The following is a 19,934-nucleotide window of genomic DNA, read 5'->3' as shown; positions in this document are numbered from 1 at the left end:
CCCTAAACCTCACCCTCACCCTAGCCCTCACCCTGACCCTAACTCTCATCCTCACCTTAACCCTCACACTAACATTAACACTAATCCTCAATCTAACCCTCACCTTCACCTGAACCCTAACCCTAACCCTCACCCTAAATTTAACCCTCACCCTTACCATAACCATCACACTCAGCATAACCCTCATTTTTAGCCTTACCGTCACCCCCACCCTAACCCGCACGCTAACTATAACCCTCACCCTAACCCCCCTCCCTAACCCTAACTCTACCCCTAAACCTCACCCTCATCCTAAGCCTAACTCTAACCCTAACCCTAAAACTAAACCTCACCCTAACCCTAAACCTCACACTCACCCTCATCATAACCGTAAACCTAGCCCTAAACATAACCCTCACCCTAAACCTAACCCTCAACCTAATACTATCCCTAACCCTCACACTCACTGAAACCCTAACCCTAATCCTTATCCTAACCCTAACCCTAACCCTCACCCTCAGCTAAACCCTCAACCTAACCCTAACCCTAACACTCACCCTAACCCTAATCCTCACACTCAGCCTCAGGCTAACCCTAACCCTAACCCTAACCTAAACCTCAACCTAACCCTAACCCTAAAACTCACCCTCACACTAGCCCTTACCCTAACCCTAATCCTAACCCTAACCCTCATCCTAAACCTCCCCCTAACCCTAACTCTAACCCTAAACCTCTCCCTCACCCTCACCCTAACCCTAACCCTAACCCTCACCCTAACCCTAACCTTAACCCTGAACTTCATGCTCGGCCTAAGCCTAAGCCTAAGCCTAATCCTAACCCTAACCCTCACCGTAACCCTAACTGTAACACTAAGGCTAACTCTAACCCTAAACCTCACTCTCACTCTAACCCTGACTCTAACCCTAACCCTAAACCTAAACTTCATCCTAACCCAAAATATAACACTCACTCTCACCATCACCGTAACTGTAAATCTAACCCTAAACCTAACAATAACCCTAACCCTAACCCGAACCCTCACCCGAACCATAACCCTCACCCTAACCAAAACCCTCACTCTAACAAATACCCTCAACCTAACACTAACCCTAACCTTAACACTAACCCTCACACTAAACCTAATCCCAACCCTAAACCTCAGCCTAACTCTCACCCTCACACTAACCCTAACAATAACCCTAAACTTAACCCTCACCGTAACCCTCCCACTAAAACTCTATCTAACCCTAAACTTCACCCTCACCTTAACCCTAACCCTAACCCTAACCTTAAACCCCACCATAACCCTAACCCAATCCCTCACCCGTACCGTCACCATCACCATAACTCTAACCCTAACCCTAACAATAACACTAATCCTAACCCTAAACCTAAACCTAACCCTAAACCCAACCCTAATCCTAACACTCACCCTCACTCTAACCCTAATCCTAATCCTAAACTTCACCCTAACACTAACCCTAACCCTCACCCAAACCCTAGCACTCACCCTAACCCTAATCCTAACCCTAATCCTCATCCTAATCCTCACCCAAACCCTAACCCTAATCCTCACCCGCACCCACACCCTCACCGTAACTGTAACCCTAACCCTAACAATAACACTAACCCAAACCTGAACCATCACCCTAACCCTAATCCTCACACCCAACCTCACCCCCAGCCTAACCCTAAGTCTAAGCCTCACCCTCACACTAACCCTCATACTCACCCTCACCCTAACCCTAATCCTAACCCTAACCCTATCCCTAAACATCAACCTAACCCTCCCCCTCCCCCTAACCCTAACACTAAACCTAACCCTAAACCTCACCCTAACCCTCCCCCTCACCCTAACTCTAACCCTAAACTTCACCCTCACCCTAAACAAAACCCTCACTCTCACCCTCAACCTCACCGTAACTCTAACCATAACCCTAACAATAACACTAACCCTAACCCTAACCCTAACCCTGACCCTAACCATAACCATAACCCTCACCCTCAGCCTCACCCTCACCGCAAACTTAACCCGAACCATAACACTAACAATAAACCTAAACCTAACCGTAACCCTAAACCTAATCCGCACCCCCACCCTCACCCTCACCCTCAGCCTAACCCTTAGCCTAAGCCTAACCCTAACCCTAACCCTCACCATAATCCAAACCTTAACCCTAAACCCAACCCTAACCCTAACCCTAAACCTAACCCTAATCCTCAGCCTCACCCACACCCTAAACCAAACCCTAACACTAACCCTCACCCTAAACCTAAGCCTTAACCTAACCTTAACCCTCACCCTAACACTTACCCTCAACCTAACACTAACCCTAACTCTCACACTAACCCTCACAGTAACCCTAAATGTCACCCTAACCCTAAACCTCACCCTAACCCTAACCCTCAGCGTCACCCTAGCCACCACCCTAACCTTAATTCTAACCCTAAACCTCACCCTAACACTAACCCTCATCCTCACCCTAAACCTCACACTAACCCTAACCCTAATCCTCAATCTATCCCTCACCCTAACCCTAATCCTTACCCTAACAATCACCCTCATCCTAACCCTCACCCTTAGGGGAATATTCACCCTCAGCCTAACACTCATCTTTACTCTGACCATCACGCTCACCCTAACAGTCACCCTAACCCTAACCCTCATTCTAACACTCACCCTAAACCTAACCCTATCCATCACCCTAACCCTAACCCTCACCCGCACCCTCACCCTCAGCCTAAACCTAAGCCTAAGCCTAAGCCTAACCCTAACACTCAACCTCACCCTAGCCCTCACCCTAAACCAAATCCTAACCCTTACCCTCATCCTAACCCTCACCCTAAACCGAACCCTAACCATCACCCAAAACCTATTTCTCACCCCCAACCTCACCCTCAGCCTAACCCTAAGCCTAAGCCTAAACTTAACCATAACCCTCACCCTCAGCCTCACCCTCACCGCAAACTTAACCAAAACCATAACACTGACAATAACACTAATTTTAACCCGAAACCTAACCCTAATCCTAACCCCCACCCCCACCCTCAGCCTAACCCTAAGCCTAACCCTAGGCGTAACACTAATCCTCATTGTAACCCTCAACCGAACACTAACCCTAACCCTAAACCTAACCATAACCCTCAGCCGCACCCTCACCCTAACCCAAGCCGTAACCCTAAGCCTAAGCCTAACCCTAACCCTAACGCTCACACTCACCCTCAACCTAAACCTAATCCTAAAACTAACCCTATACCTAACCCTAACCCTCACGCTAAGCCTCACCCTAGCCCTCACCCCAACCCTAATCCTAAACGTAAACCTCATCCTAACCCTAACCCTAACCCTCATCCTAACCCTAACTCTAACAGTCACCCTCATGCTCGGCCTAAGTCTAAGCTTAAGTCTAAGCCTAACCCTAACCCTAACCCTAACCCTAACACTAAACCTAACTCTAACCCTAAACTTCACCCTCACCCTAACCCTAATTCTAACTCTAATCTTAAACCTAAACCTCATCCTATCCCCAAACCTAACTCACACCCTTACCCTCACCTTAAACATAACCCTAACCCTAACACAAACAATAACCCTAACCTTAATCCTAACACTCACACTAACCATAACCATAACACTCACCCTAACCCTAACCCTCAACCTAACACTAACCCTAACCCTAACACTAACCCTCACACTAACCCTAACCATCACCCTAATCCTAACCCTCATCCTAACACTAACCCTAACCCTCACCCTCAACCTAGCCCTCACCCTAACCCTAACGCTCATCCTCATCCTAAACCTCACACTCAGCCTAACGGTCAGCCTAACCATAAACCTAACCCTAACAATAACACTAATCCTAACCCTAAACCTAACCCTAACCCTAAACCTAACCATAATCGTAACACTCAAACTCACCCTAACCCTAATCCTAACCCTAACCCTGACACTAACCCTAATCCTAATCCTAAACCTAACCCTAACCTTCACTCTCACACTAACCCTCAACCTAATCCTCACCCTAACACCAACCCTAACCCTAACCCTCACCCTCAGGCTCAACCTAACCCTAATGCTAACCCCAAAATCTCAACCTCACCCTAACCCTAACCCTAAACCTAACCCTACACCTCACCATAACCCTAACCCTAAACCTCACCCTCACTCTAGCCCTCACTCTAACCCTAATCCTAACCCTAACCTTCATCCTAACCCTCCCCATAACTGTAACCCTAAACCTCACCCTAACCCTAAGCCTAAACCTAAGCCTAACCCTAACCTTCACACTCACCCTCACCGTAACCTAAACCCTAACCCTAAACATAACAATAACCCTAACCCTAATCCTATCCCTCACCCAAACCATAACCCTCAACCTTACCACAACCCTCAACCTAACACTTACCCTCACCCTAACCCTAACCCTAACCCTCACCCTCACCCTAGCACCCACCCTAACCCTTACACTCATCCTCATCCTAAACCTCACCCTAAACCTAACCCTCACCCTTACAGTAACTCTCACCCTCAGCCTAACCATCATGTTTACCCTTATCGTCACCCACACCCTAAACCTCACCCTAACCCTAAACTTCACCCTAACCCTCACCCTATCCCTTACTCTACCTTTAAACTTCACCCTCACCCTAACATTAATTCTAACCCTAACCCTAACACTAATCCTCACCCTAACCCTAAACCTAACCCTCAACCTAAACCTAACCCTAACCCTCACCCTCACATTCAGCCTAAACCTAAGGCTAACCCTAACCCTAACTCTCACACTAACCCTAACGCTAATCCTAATCCTAACCCTAACCCTAATCCTCACCCTCACCCTAACCCTCACCCTAACCCTAACCCTAACACTAACCCTAACATTAACCATCACCCTCAGCTTCACCCTAACCCTAATTTATCCCTAAACCTCAACCTCACCCTAACCCTAATGCTAAACCTAAGTCTCACCCTAACCCTAAACCTCCCCCTAACTCTCAACTTAACCCTAAGATTAATACTAACCCTAACCCTAACACTAAATTTCACCCTAACCCTAACCCTAACCCTCAACCTCACCATAACCCTCACCCTCAACCTCACCCTCAGCCTAACATTTCGCCTAACCCTAATCCCAACCCTAAACCTAACACGAAACTAACCCTCACCCTAACTCTCACCCCAAACCTAACCCTCACCCTCACCCTCACCTTAGCCCACACCCAAATCCTAAGTCTAAGATTAACCCTCACCCTAACCCTCAAACTAAACTTAACCCCAACACTCACCCTAACCGTAAACTTCACCCTCACCCTAACTCTAATCATAATCCTAACCCTAACCCTAACACTCACACTCACCTCACCTTAACCCTAATCCTAATCCTAACCCTAACACTAAACCTCACCCCCACAATAAACCTCACCTTATCCCTAACCGAACAGTAACCTAACCCTAACCCTAACCCTAACACTCACCCTAAACTTAACTCTAACCCTAAACCTCACCCTCACCATAACCCAAACCCTAACCCTAATCCTAAACCTCACCCTAAAACTATACCTTACCCTAACACTTACGATAACCCTAAAACTAACACTAACCCTAACACTATCCCTCACACTACCGCTAACCATCACCTTAAACCTAAACCTCACCCAAACCCTAACCCTAACCCTCAACTTCACCCTATCCCTCACCATAACCCTAACCATCATCCTCACCCTAAACCTCATACAAACCCTAACACTAATCCTCAATCTAACCCTCACACTCACCCTAACCCTAACCCTCACCGTCACCCTTACCATAACCCTAACCCTCAGCCTAACCCTCACCTTTACTCTTACTTTCACCCTCATCCTAACCCTCACCCTAATCCTAACCCTCATCCTAACCCTCACCCTTACTGTAACACTCACCCTCGCCTTAACCCTAACCATAAGCATAACCCTAAAATTCACCCTAATCCTAACCCTAAACCTCACCCTCACCCTAAAACTCACCCTAAACCTAACCCTAAACCTCACTCTCACCCTCGCCCTCACCCTAAGCCTAAGCCTAACCCTAACGCTCACCCTACCCCTAACCCTCACCATAACCCTAACTTTCACACTAACCCTAACCCTAAAACTCACCCTCACCCTCACCCTAAACCAAACCCTAACCTTAACACTCACTCTAAACCTAAGCCTAAGCCTAACCTTAACCCTAACCCTCACCCTAAAAATAACCCTCAACATAGCCCTAACTTTCACACTAACCCTAACCCTTACCCTCACCCTCACCCTAAAACAAACCCTAACTTTAACACTCACACTCACCCTCAATCTAAACCTAATCCTAAATATAACCCTATCCCTAACCCTAACCCTCACATTATCCATCACTCTAGCGCTCACCCTAAACTTAATCCTAACCCTACACCTCATCCTAACACTCACACTAACCCTAACCCGAACCCGAACCCGAACCCTCACCCTAACCCTAACCATTACCCTCACTCTCGTCCAAAGCCTAAGCCTAACCCTAAGCTTAAGCCTAACCCTAACCCTCACACTAACCCTCACCCTAACCCTAACACTAACGCTAACTCTAACCCTAAACCACACCCACACCCTAACCCTAACTCTAAACCTAACCCTTAATATAAACCTCACCCTAAACCGAACCCTAAGCCTCACCCTAACAGTAACCGTAACGGTAACCCTAACCCTAACAATAACGCTAAACCTAGCCCTATCCCTCATTGTAACCATAACTGTCACCATAACCCTAACCCTCACCCTAACACTTACCCTCACCCTAACACTAACCCTAACCCTAACACTAATCCTCACACTAACACCGAACAATCACCCTAACAATAAACCTCACCCTAACCCTAAACCTCACCGTCAACCTAGCCCTCACCCTAACCCTAACCCTCACCCTAAACCTAGACCTAATCTTAACCCTCAACCTTACCCTAACCCTCACCTTCATCATAACCTTAACCCTAACCCCCTCCCTATGCCTAAACCTAATCCTAAACCTAAACCTCACCCTAATCCCAACCCTAACCAACACCCTCATGCTAGCCCTCATCCTAACCCTAATCCTAAACCTAACCCTCATACTAACCCTCACCCTAACCCTAAACCTCACCCTCACCCTACGCCCAACCGTAAGCCTAATCCTAACCCTAAACATAACCCTCACACTCAACCTCACCCAAAACCTAATCCTAAACGTAACCCTATCCCTAACCCTAACACTCACCCTAACCCTCACACTAACACTAACCCTAACCCTAACACTAACCCTAACACTAACCCTCACACTAAAACTCAACTTAACACTAACTCTAACCCTAACCCTCACCCTCACACTCACCCTCAGCCTATCCCTAAGCCTAAACCTAACCCTAACCCTAACCCTCATACTCACCCTCACACTAACCCTAATCCTAATCCTAACCTAAATCTAACCCTCACCCTAACACTAACCCTCACCCTAACTCTAACACTAACCCTAACCCTGAACCTCACCCTATCCCTCACCCTAACACTAACTCTAACCCTAAACCTCACCCTCACCCTCACCCTAAATCTAACCCTAAACATCACCCTCATCCTAACCCTCACCCTAATCCTAAAACTAATCCTAACCCTATTCCTCATCCTAACTCTCACCCTAACCGTAACCCTAACTCTCACACAAATGCTAACCCTAACCCAAAACCTAACCCTAACCCTCACCCTCACCCTCACCCTCACCTTCAGCTTAATGTTAAGCCTAACCCTAACCCTAAGCCTAACCCAAACACTCACCCTAACACTAACCCTGATCCTAATCCTAACCCTAACCCTAACCCTCACCCTAACCCTAACCCTCATTCTAACCCTCACCCAAACCCTAACACTAACCCTAACCCTATACCTCACCTTAACACTAACCCTAAACCTACATCTAACCCTAAACCTCACCCTCACCCTCACCCTCAACCTAAACCTAACACCAACCCTAAAACTCACCCTAACCCTAACCCTCACACTCACCCTCACCTTCACCGTAACTCTAACCCTAACCCTGAACCTAACCCTTACCCTAACCATAACCTAAACCTCACCCTAACCCTAAACCTCACCCTAACCCTAACCCTCACCCTCAACGTAACACTCACCCTAACCCTGAACCTAACCCTAACAATAAACCTCACCCTAACTCTAACCCTAACACTCACCCTCACCCTAGCACTAACCCAAGCCCTAATCTTAAACCTAAACCTAAACCTCACCCTAAGCCTAACCCTAACACTCACCCTAACCCTGAAACCCTAACAATCACCCTAACCCTCACGCTCACCCTCACCCTCTGCCTAACACTAAACCTAACCCTAACCCAAAACCTAACCTTAACACTCAAACTCAGCCTAACCCTAAGCCTAACACTAACCCTACACCTAACTGTCATGCTTACAGTCACCTTAACCCTAATCCTAACCCTAACACCAAATCTAACCCTAGCACTAACCCTAAACCTAACCCTCACCCTAACCTTCACTCTAATCCTAACCCTAAGCCTATTGCTCATCCTAGAACATACCCTAACGCTAATCCTATCCCTAACCCTCACCATAACCCTCACCCAGACCCTCACTCTAAACCTAAACCTAAAGCTAAACCTCACCCTCACCCTAACCCATATGCAAATCCTAACCCTAACCCTAATGCTCACATTCACCCTCACCTTAAACCTAATCCTAATCCTAACCCTTACCATAATCCTCACCCGCACCATAACCCTCATCCTAACCCAACCCCTAACATTGACACTAACACAAACCCTCACCCTAACCCTCACCCGAAACCTAATTCTAACCCTAACCCTCACCCTCGCCTTAACCGTAACCCTAACCATAACCCTAAACCTCACGCTAACACTAACCCTAAACCTCACCCTCAACCTAAACCTCACCCTAACCCTAACCCTAAACCTCACACTTACCCTAGCCCTCACCCTAACCCTAAACCTAACCCTAACCCTCACCCTAACCATAACCCTCACCATAACCCTAACTTTCACACTAACCCTAACCCTAACGCTCACCTCACCCTCACCCTAACCCTAACCTAAACCTCACTCTCACCCTAAACCAAACCCTAACCCTAACACTGACTCTAACCCTAAGCCTAACACTAACCCTAACCCTCACACTCACCCTCAATCTAAACCTAATCCTAAACTTAACCCTATAACTAAGCCTAACCCTCACATTAACCATCACCCTAGTGCTCACCCTAACCCTAATCCTAACACTTCACCTCATCCTAACACTCACCCTAACCCTAACCCTAACCCTTACCCTTAACCCTAACCCTAACAATCACCCTCACTCTCGGCCTAAGCCTAAGCCTAACCCTAAGCTTAAGCCTAACCCTAACCCTCACACTAACCCTCACCCTAACCCTAACACTAACACTAACGCTAACTCTAACCCTAATCCTCACCCTCACCCTAACCCTAACTCTAACCCTAACCCTTAATATAAACCTCACCCTAAACCTCACCCTAACCCGAACCCTCATAGTAACCGTAACCCTAACTCTAACCCTAACAATAACACTAAACCTAAACCTAACCCTCATTGTAAAGATAACCGTCACCATAACCCTCACCCTCACCCTAACACTTACCCTCACCTTAACACTAACCCCAACCCTAACACTAATCCTCACACTAACACTAATCATCACACTAACCCTAAACCTCACCCTAACCCTAAACCTCACCATCACCCTAGTCCTCACCCTAACCCTAACACTCACCCTAAACCTAGACCTAATCCTAACCCCCTACCTTACCCTAACCCTCACCCTCATCATAAACTTAACCCTAACCCTAACAATAACCATGACACTAAACCTAAACTTAAACTTAACCTTCACCCTAACTCTAACCCTGACCCTAACCTTAACGCTAAACCTCACCCTAAACCTAACACTAACCCTAATCCTCACCTTAGGACATACCCTAACCCTAATGTAACCCTAACCCTCACCCTAAGCCTCACTCTAACCCTAAACCAAACCCTCACCCTAAATCTAACCCTCACCTTCACCCTTAGCCTCAGCCTAACCCTAAGCCTAACACTAACCCTAACCCTAACTGTCACACTCACAATCACCGTAACCCTACTCCTAACCCTAACACCAACCCTAACCCTAACACTAAACCTAAACCTAACCCTCACCGTAACCCTCACTCTAAAGCTAACCCTAACCCTATTGTTCATCCTAGCACATAACCTAACGCTAATCCTATCCCCAACCCTCACCATAAGCCTCAACCTTACCCTCACTCTAAACCTAACCCTAAAGCTAACACTCACCCTCACCCTAACCCTAATGCTAACCCTAACGCTAACACTAACACTAACCTCACACTCACCCTCACCTTAACCGTAATCCTAATTCTAAACCTTACCCTAACCCTCACCCTCAACCTAACTCTCAGCCTAACCCTACCCCTAACACTAACACTAACACTAATCCTCACACTAAACCTCACCCTAACCCTAACTCTAAACCTAACCCTCACCCTCACCTTTACTGTAACCCTAAACATAACCCTAAACCTCACCCTAACCCTAACCCTAAACCTCACCCTCACCCTAAACCTCACTCTAAACCTAACCCTAAACCTCACTCTCACCCTAGCCCTCACCCTAACCATAACCCTAACCCTTAATCCCGGCCTAAGCCTAAACTTAAACCTAAGCTTAAGCCTAACCCTAACCCTCAGACTAACCCTCACACTAACCCTCACCCTAACACTAACAGTAACACTAACGCTAAATCAAACCCTAAACCTCACCCTCACCCTAACCCTAATTCTAACCTTAACCCTTAATATAAACCTCACCCTAAACCGAACCCTAACCCTCACCCTCACAGTAACCATAACACTAACCCTAATTCTAACAATAACACTAAACCTAACCCTAACCCTCATTGTAACCCTCAGCGTCACCATAAACCTAACCCTCACCAAAACACTTCCCCTCACATTAACACTAACCCTAACCCTAACACTAATTCTCACACTAACCCTAACCATCACCCTAACCCTAAACCTCACCCTAAACCTAGACCTAATCCTAACCCTCAACCTTACCCTAACCCTCAACCTCATCATAACCTTAACCCTAATCCCACACTATGCCTAAAGCTAATCCTAACCCTAAACCTCACCCTAACTGTAACCCTAAACCTCACCCTCATGATAGCCCACACCCTAACCATAAACCTAAACCTAACCCTCATCCTCCGAACGCTCACCCTAACCCTAAACCTAAACCTCACCCTAAACCTAAACCTCACCCTCACGCTCAGCCTAACCCTAAGCCTAATCATAACCCTAACCATAACCCTCACACTCAATCTCACCCAAAACCTAATCCTAAACCTAACCCTATCCCTAACCCTAATCCTCACCCTAACCCTCACCCTAACCCTAACCCTAACACTAAACATAACACTAACCCTCACAGTAAATCTCAACTTAACACTAACTCTAACCCTAAAACTCACCCTCACCCTAACCCTAACCCTCACCCTAACCCTCACCCTCAGCCTATCCTTTTGCCTAAACCTAACCCTAACCCTAACCCTCATACTCACCCTCACACTAACCCTAATCCTAATCCTAACCCTAAACCTAACCCTCACCCTAACACTAACCCTCATCCTAACCCTAACCCTAACACTAACACTAACCCTAAACCTCACCCTATCCCTCACCCTAACCCTAACTCTAATCCTAAACTCACCCTCACCCTCACCCTAACCCTAACCCTAAACATCACCCTCATCCTAACCCTCACCCTAAACCTAACCCTAACACTAATCCTAATCCTAATCCTAATCCTAACCCTAAACCTAACCCTCACCCTAACACTAACCCTCACCCTAACCCTACCCTAACACTAACACTAACCCTAAACTCACCCTAACTCTCACCCTAACCCTAACTCTCACCCAAAAGCTAACCCTAACCCTCACCCTCACCGTCACCCTCAGCTTAACGCTAAGCCTAACCCTAACCATAAGCCTAACCCAAACACTCACCCTAACACTAACCCTATTCCTAATCCTAAACCTAACCCTTACCCTCACCCTAACCCTCACCCTCATCCTAACCCTCACCCTAACCCTAACCATAACACTAACCCTAACCCTAAACCTCACCAAAAGATTCAACCTAACCCAAAATCTAATACTAAACCTCACCCTCACCCTCACTCTAAACCTAACCCTAACCCTAAACCTCACCCTAACCCTAACCCTCACACTCACCCTCACCTTCACCATAACTCTAACCCTAACCCTAACAATGACACGAACCCTCAACCTAACCCTAAAACTCACCCTCACGGTAACCCTAAATCTAACCTAAAACCTCAACCTAAACCTTACCTTAACCCTAACCTAAACCTCACCCTAACCCTAAACCTAACCGTCACCCTCAGCCTCACCCTCACTGTAAACTTAAACCTAACCATAACACTAACAATAACACTAACCCTAACCCTAATCTAACCCTCAATCTTACCCTCACCCTAACCCTAACCCTCACCCTAACCCAAACCCTCACCCTCACCGTAATCCTCACCCTAACACTCACCCTAACCCTAAACCTAAACCTAACCCTTAACCTCACCCTAACTCTAACCCTCACCCTCACCCTCACCCTAGCACTCACCCTAGCCCTAATCTTAAACCTAAACCTCACCCTAAACCTCACCTTAACCCTAACACTAACCCTCACCCTAACCCTAAAACCCTAACAATCACCATAACCCTAAGCCTCACCTTCACCCTCAAGCTCGGCCTAAGCATAAGCCTAAGTCAAAGGCTAAACCTAACCCTAACACTCACCCTCACCCTCACCGTAAACGTAAAACTAACCCTAACCCTAACCCTCACACTAACCCGCACCCTAACGCTCACCCTAACCCTAAACCTCACACTCAACCTAAACCTAACCCACACCCTATCCCTCAAACTCCGCCTAACACGAAGCCTAACCATAACCCTAACCCTCACACTCAACCTCAGCCTAACCCTAAGCCTTAGCCTAACCCTAACCCTAACCCAAACCCTCACCCTCACCCTCAGCTTAACACTAAGCTTAAGCCTAACCCTAACCCTAACCCTCACCCTCACAATAGCCCTCACCATAACCCTAACCATAACACTAAACCTAACCCTAACACTCACACTAACCCTAACCCTAACAATAACCCTAAACCTCACCCTCACCCTAACACTAACCCTAACTCAAAACATCATCCTAACCCTAACCCTAACCCTCAACATCACCCTCACCCTCACCCTTACCTTAACCTTAAACTTAATCCTAACCCTAAGATTAACCATAAACCTAAACCTAAACTTAAACTTCACCCTCACAGTAACTCTAACCCTAACCCAAACCCTCACCCTAACCCTAACCCTGACCCTAACCCTAACGCTAAACCTCACCCTAAAGCTAACACTAACCCTAATCGTCACCCAAGGAAATACCCTAACCCTAATCTAACCCTAACCCTCACCCTAACCCTCACTCTAACCCTAAACCAAACCCTCACCCTAAATCTAACCCTCAACCTCACCCTCAGCCTCAGCCTAACCCTAAGCCTAACACTAACCCTAACACTAACTGTCACACTCACAGTCACCGTAACCCTAATCCTAACCCTAACACTAAACCTAAACCTAACCCTCACCCTAACCCTCACTCTAAAGCTAACCCTAACCCTATTGCTCATCAGAGCACATACCCTAACGCTAATCCTATCCCCAAAACTCACCATAAATCTCACCCTTACCTTCCCTCTAAACCGAAACCTAAAGGTAACCCTCACCCTCACCCTAACCCTAATGCTAACCCTAACCCTAACACTAACAGTAACCTCACACTCACCCTCACCTTAACAATAATCCTAATCCTAACCCTTACCCTAACCCTAACCCTCACCCTAACTCTCAGCCTAACCCTACCCCTAACACTAAAACTAACACTAATCTTCACCCTAACCCTCACCCTAACCCTAGCTCTAACCCTAACCCTCACCCTCGCCTTAAGTGTAACCCTAAACATAAACCTAAACCTCACACTAACCCTAACCCTAAACCTCACCCTCATCCTAAACCTCACCCTAACCCTAAACATAAACCTCACTCTCACCCTAGCCCTCACCCTAACCCTAAACCTAACCCTCAATCTCGGCCTAAGCCTAAGCCTAACCCTAAGCTTAAGCCTAACCCTAACCCTCACACTAACCCCTACCCTAACCCTAACACTAACACTAACGCTAACTGTAACCCTAAACCTCACCCTCACCCTAACCCTAACTCTAACCTTAACCCTTAATATAAACCTCACCCTAAACTGAACCTTAACCCTCACCCTCATAGTAACCGTAACCCTAACCCTTACTCTAACAATAACACTAAGCCTAAACCTAACCCTCATTGTAACCATAACCGTCACCATAAACCTAACCCTCACCCTAACACTTACCCTCACACTAACACTAACCCTAACCCTAACACTAATCCTCACACTAACACTAACCATCACCCTAACCCTAAACCTCACCCTAAACCTAAACCTCACCCTCACTGTAGCCCTCACCCTAACCCTAAACCTCACCCTAAACCTAGACCTAATCCTAACCCTCAACCTTACCCTAACCCTCATCTTCATCATAACCTTAACCCTAACCCCCACCCTATGCCTAAACCTAATCCTAACACTAAACCTCACCCTAACACTAACCCTAACCCTCAACCTCATGCTAGCCCTCACCCTAATCCTAATCCTAAACCTAACCCTCATCCTAACCCTCAACCTAACCCTAAACCTAACCCTCACCCTAACCCTAACCCTCACCCTCACCTTCAGCCTAACCCTAAGCCTAATCATAACCCTAACGATAACCCTGACACTCAACCTCACCCAAAACCTAATCCTGAACCTAACCCTAACCCTAACCCTAATCCTCACCCACACCCTCACCCTCAGCGTAATACTAAGCCTAACCCTAACCGTAAGCCTAACCCAAACACTAACCCTAATGCTAACCCTAATCCTAATCCTAGCCCTAACACTAAGCCTCACCCTAACCCTCACCCTCATCCTAACCCTCACCCTAACCCTAAACCTAACACTAAACCTCACCCTAAACCTCACCCTAAACCTCACCCTCACCCTCACCCTAAACCTAACACTAACCCTAATCCTCACCCTAGGACATACCATAACCCTAATCTAACCCTAACGCTCACCCTAACCCTCACTCTAACCTTAAACCAAACCCTCAACCTAAGTCTAACCCTCACCCTCACCCTCAGCCTCAGCCTAACCCTAAGCCTAACACTAACCCTAACCATAACTGTCACACTCACAGTCACCGTAACCCTACTCCTCACCCTAACACCAACCCTAACCCTAACACTAAACCTAAACCTAAACCTCAACCTAACCCTTACTCTAATCCTAACCTGAACCCTATTGCTCATCCTAGCACATACCCTAACGCTAATCCTATCCCTAACCCTCACCATAACCCTCAACCTTACCCTCACTCTAAACCTAAGCCTAAAGTTAACCCTCAACCTCAACCTAACCTTAATCCTAACCCTAACCCTATCCCTAAACCTCAACCCAAAACTTTCCCTAATCCTAAACATCACCCTCATCCTAACCCTCACCCTAACCCTAACCCTAACACTAATCCTAACCCTAATCCTCATCTTGTCACCCTAACCCTAACCCTAACTCTCACCCAAATGCTAACCCTACCCCAAACCAAAACCCTAATCCTCACCCTCACCCTCAGCCTCAGCTTAATGCTAAGCCAAACCCTAACCCTAAGTCTAACCCAAACACTCACCCTAATGCTAACCCTAATCCTAATCCTAGCCCTAACTCTAAACCTCAACCTAAACCTCACCCTCATACTAACCCTCACCCTAACACTAACCCTAACAATAACCCTAAACCTAAATCTCAATCTAAACCTCACCCTAAGCCTAAATCTAACCCTAAACCTCACCCTCACCCTCACCCTAAACCTAACCCTAACCCTAAACCTCACCCTAACCATAACCCTCACACTCACCCTCACCTTCACCGTAACGCTAACCCTAACCCTAAAAATAACACTAACCCTCACCCTAAACCTAACACTCACCCTCACCATAATCATAAAACTAAACCAAAACCTCACCCTAATCCTTACCCTAACCCTAACCTAAACCTCACCCTAACCCAAAACCTAACCCTCACCCTCAGCCTCACCCTCACTGTAAACTTAAACCTAACCATGACCATAACAATAACAATAACCGTACCCCTAAACTTACCCTCAACCTCACCCTAACCCTAAACCTTACCTTAAACCTAACCCTCACCCTCACTGTAACCCTCACCGTAACACTAACCCTAACCCTAAACCTAACCCTATCCCTGAACCTCACCATAACTCTAATCCTAACCCTCACCCTCAACCTAGAACTCACCTTAGCCCTAGTCTTAAACCTAAACCTCACCCTAAACCTCACCCTAACCCTAATCCTAACCCTCACCCTAACCCTAAAACCCTAACAATCACCCTAACCCTAACCCTCACCTTCACCCTCAAACTCGGCCTAAGCATAAGGCTAAGCCTAAGGCTAAGCCTAACCCTCACACTCACCCTCACCCTCACCGTAACCGTAACACAAAACCTAACCCTAACCCTAACCCTAACACCAACACTCACACGTATTCTAAGCCTAAACTTCACCCTAAACCTAACGCTAACTCTCACCCTCACCCTCACCCTAACCCTCACCCTAATCCTAACCATAAGCCTAAGCCAAACTGTAACCCTAACCCTCACATTCACAGTCACCCTAACCCTAATCCTAACCCTAACTCTATCCCTAAACCTCAACCTAACCCTCACCCTCACCCTAAGGCTAACACTAACCCCAAACCTAACCCTCACCCTAACCCTAAACCTAACCCTAACCCTAATCATAACCCTAAACCTCATCCCCACCCTCACCCTCAGCCTAACCGTAAGCCTAACCCTAAGCCTAACCCTAACACTAACCCTAACTCTAACCCTAAAGCTCAACCTCACCCTAACCCTATCTCTAACCCTAACCCTAAACCTCACCCTAACCCTAACCCTAACCCTCAACCGCACCCTCACCCTCACCTTAACTCTAACCCTAACCCTAACAATAACACTAATCCTAACCCTAACCATCACCCTAACGCTAATCCTCACACTCACACTCACCTAAGGTTACCCAAAGCCTAAGCCTAACCCTTACCCTAACCCTCACCCTCACCCTAACCCTAATCCTAACCATAAACCTTGACCTAAATCTTTCCCTCACCCTGAAGCACAGCCTAAGCCTAAGCCTAAGCCTTACCGAACTCTAACACAAACCCTAACCCTCACCCTAACCTTAACCTTAACACTAACCCTAACTCTAACCCTAAACCTCACCCTCACACTAAGCCTAACTCTAACCCGAACCTTAAACCTAAAGCTCACCCTAACCCTAACCCTCAGCCTCACCCTCACTCTCACCGTAACCGTAACCCTAAACATAACCGTGACAATAACCCTAACCCTAAACCTAACCCTCACCTTAACCATAACCCTCAACATAAACCTAACCCTCAATCTAACCCTCACACTCAACCTAACCCTAAGCCTAACCCTCACCCTAACCCTCAACCTAACCCTAATCCTCACCCTTACCGTAAACCTCACCCTAACATTAACCTTCACCTTTACCTTACCGTCACCCTCACCCTAACCCTAACCCTCATCCTAACCCTCACCCTAAAACTAACCCTAACCATCACCCTAACCCTAAACCTCACCCTCAACCTCCGCCTCAGCCTAAGCCTAATCCTAACCCTAACCCTCATCCTAACCCTCAAGGTAACTATAACACTCACCATCTCTTTAAACCTAATCCTCATCTCCACCCTCACCATCAGCCTAAACCTAAGCCTAAGCCTAAACCTAACCCTAACCCTAACCATCACTGTAAGCCTAACCCTAACACTAACACTAACCCTAAACCTAAACCTCACCATCACCCTAAACCAAACCCTAACCCTAAACCTAAGTCTAGCCCTAACCCTAACCCTCACACTCACTCTCAACCTATCCCTAATCCTAAACATAACCCTATCCCTAACCCTAACCCATACACTAACTCTCAACCTAAGCCTAACTGTAACCCTAAACCTCACCCTCACCCTCACCCTAAACGTAAACCTAAACCTAACAATAACAATAACCCTAACACTAACCCTAACCCTCACCCGAACACTTAACCTCACCCTAACCCTAACCCTAACCCTCACTCTCACCCTAGCCCTCACCCTAAACCTAATTCTAACCCTTTCCCTCACCCTAACCCTAACCCTCATCCTCAATCTAACCCTCACCCTCACCCTAACTCCTAACCCTCACCCTGACCCTAACCCTCACCCTAACCCTAACAATCAACCTTAACTTAACCCTCACACTTAGCCTAACCCTCAACTTTACCCTTACCATCACACTCACCCTAACCCTCACCCTATCCCTAAACCTCAGGCTAACCTTCAACCAAACCGTCACCCTAAACATCACCCTAACCCTAACCCTCACACTCAACCTAACCCTCATCCTAACCTTCACCCTAATCATAACCCTAAAAATCACCCAAACCCTTATCCTCACCCCCACCATCACCCTCAGCCTAAACCTGAGCCTAAGCCTAAGCCTAACCCTAACCTTCACACTCACCCTCACCCTAACCCTAATCCTAAAACTAACACTAACCCTAACCCTAAACCTCAACCTAAAACTCACCCTAACCCTAACCCTCCCCCTAACCCTAACTCTAACCCTAAACCTCAACCTCACACTAACCCTAATCCTCACCCTAACCCTAAACCTCACCCTAACCCTAACCCTAACCCTCACCTTCACCCTAGCCAATACCCAAACCCTAAGCCTAAGCCTAACCCTCACCACAACCCTCACTCTAACCCTAACCTCAACATTCACCCTAACCGTAACCCTCACACTCACCCTCACTTTAACCCTAAGCCTAATCCTAACCCTAACACTAAGCCTCACCCCCACACTAAACCTCACACTAACCCTAACCCTAACAGTAACCCTAACCCTAACCCTCAACTTCACCCTAGCCCTCACCCAAAGCCTAAACCTCATCCTCACCCTAAACCTCACACTAAACCTAACACTAACCCTCAATCTAACCCTAACCCTCACCCTAACCCTAATCCGAACCCTCACCCTTAACATAACCCTCACCCTCAGCCTAACCCTCACCTTTACTCTTACTGTCACACTCATTCTAACCCTCACCCTAATCCTAACCCACATCCTAACCCTCACCCTAACCGTAATTCTAACCATCACCCTAACCCTAATGCTCACCCTCACCTTCAGCCTCAGTCTAACCCTAAGGCTAAACCTAACCCTAAACTTCACACTCTTCCTAGCTCTCAACCCTAAACCTAATCCTAACCCTAAGCTTCATGCTAACTCTCAACCTAACCATAACTGGAATCATCACTCTAAACCTAATCCTCATCCCCACCCTCACCCTCAGCCTAACCCTAAGCCTAAGCCTAACCCTAACCCTAATCCTCACACTAACCCTCACCTTAATCCTAATCCTAACCCTAACCCTAAACCTAAAACTAAACCTCAACCTAACCCTCACCCTAACCCTAACACTAACCCTAACCCTCACCCTCACCTTAGTCCTCATCCTAAAGCTCACCTCCAACTTAACCCTCATCCCAAAACCCGAAACCTAAATCTCACCCTAACCCTACCCCTACCCCTAACCCTAAACCTAACCCTAACCCT

Source organism: Dipodomys merriami, unplaced genomic scaffold (genome assembly GCF_024711535.1).
Source record: "Dipodomys merriami isolate MVZ:Mamm:240054 unplaced genomic scaffold, mDipMer1.0.p SCAF_95, whole genome shotgun sequence".
Taxonomy (NCBI): Eukaryota; Metazoa; Chordata; class Mammalia; order Rodentia; family Heteromyidae; genus Dipodomys; species Dipodomys merriami.
This window is presented reverse-complemented; position numbering follows the sequence as displayed.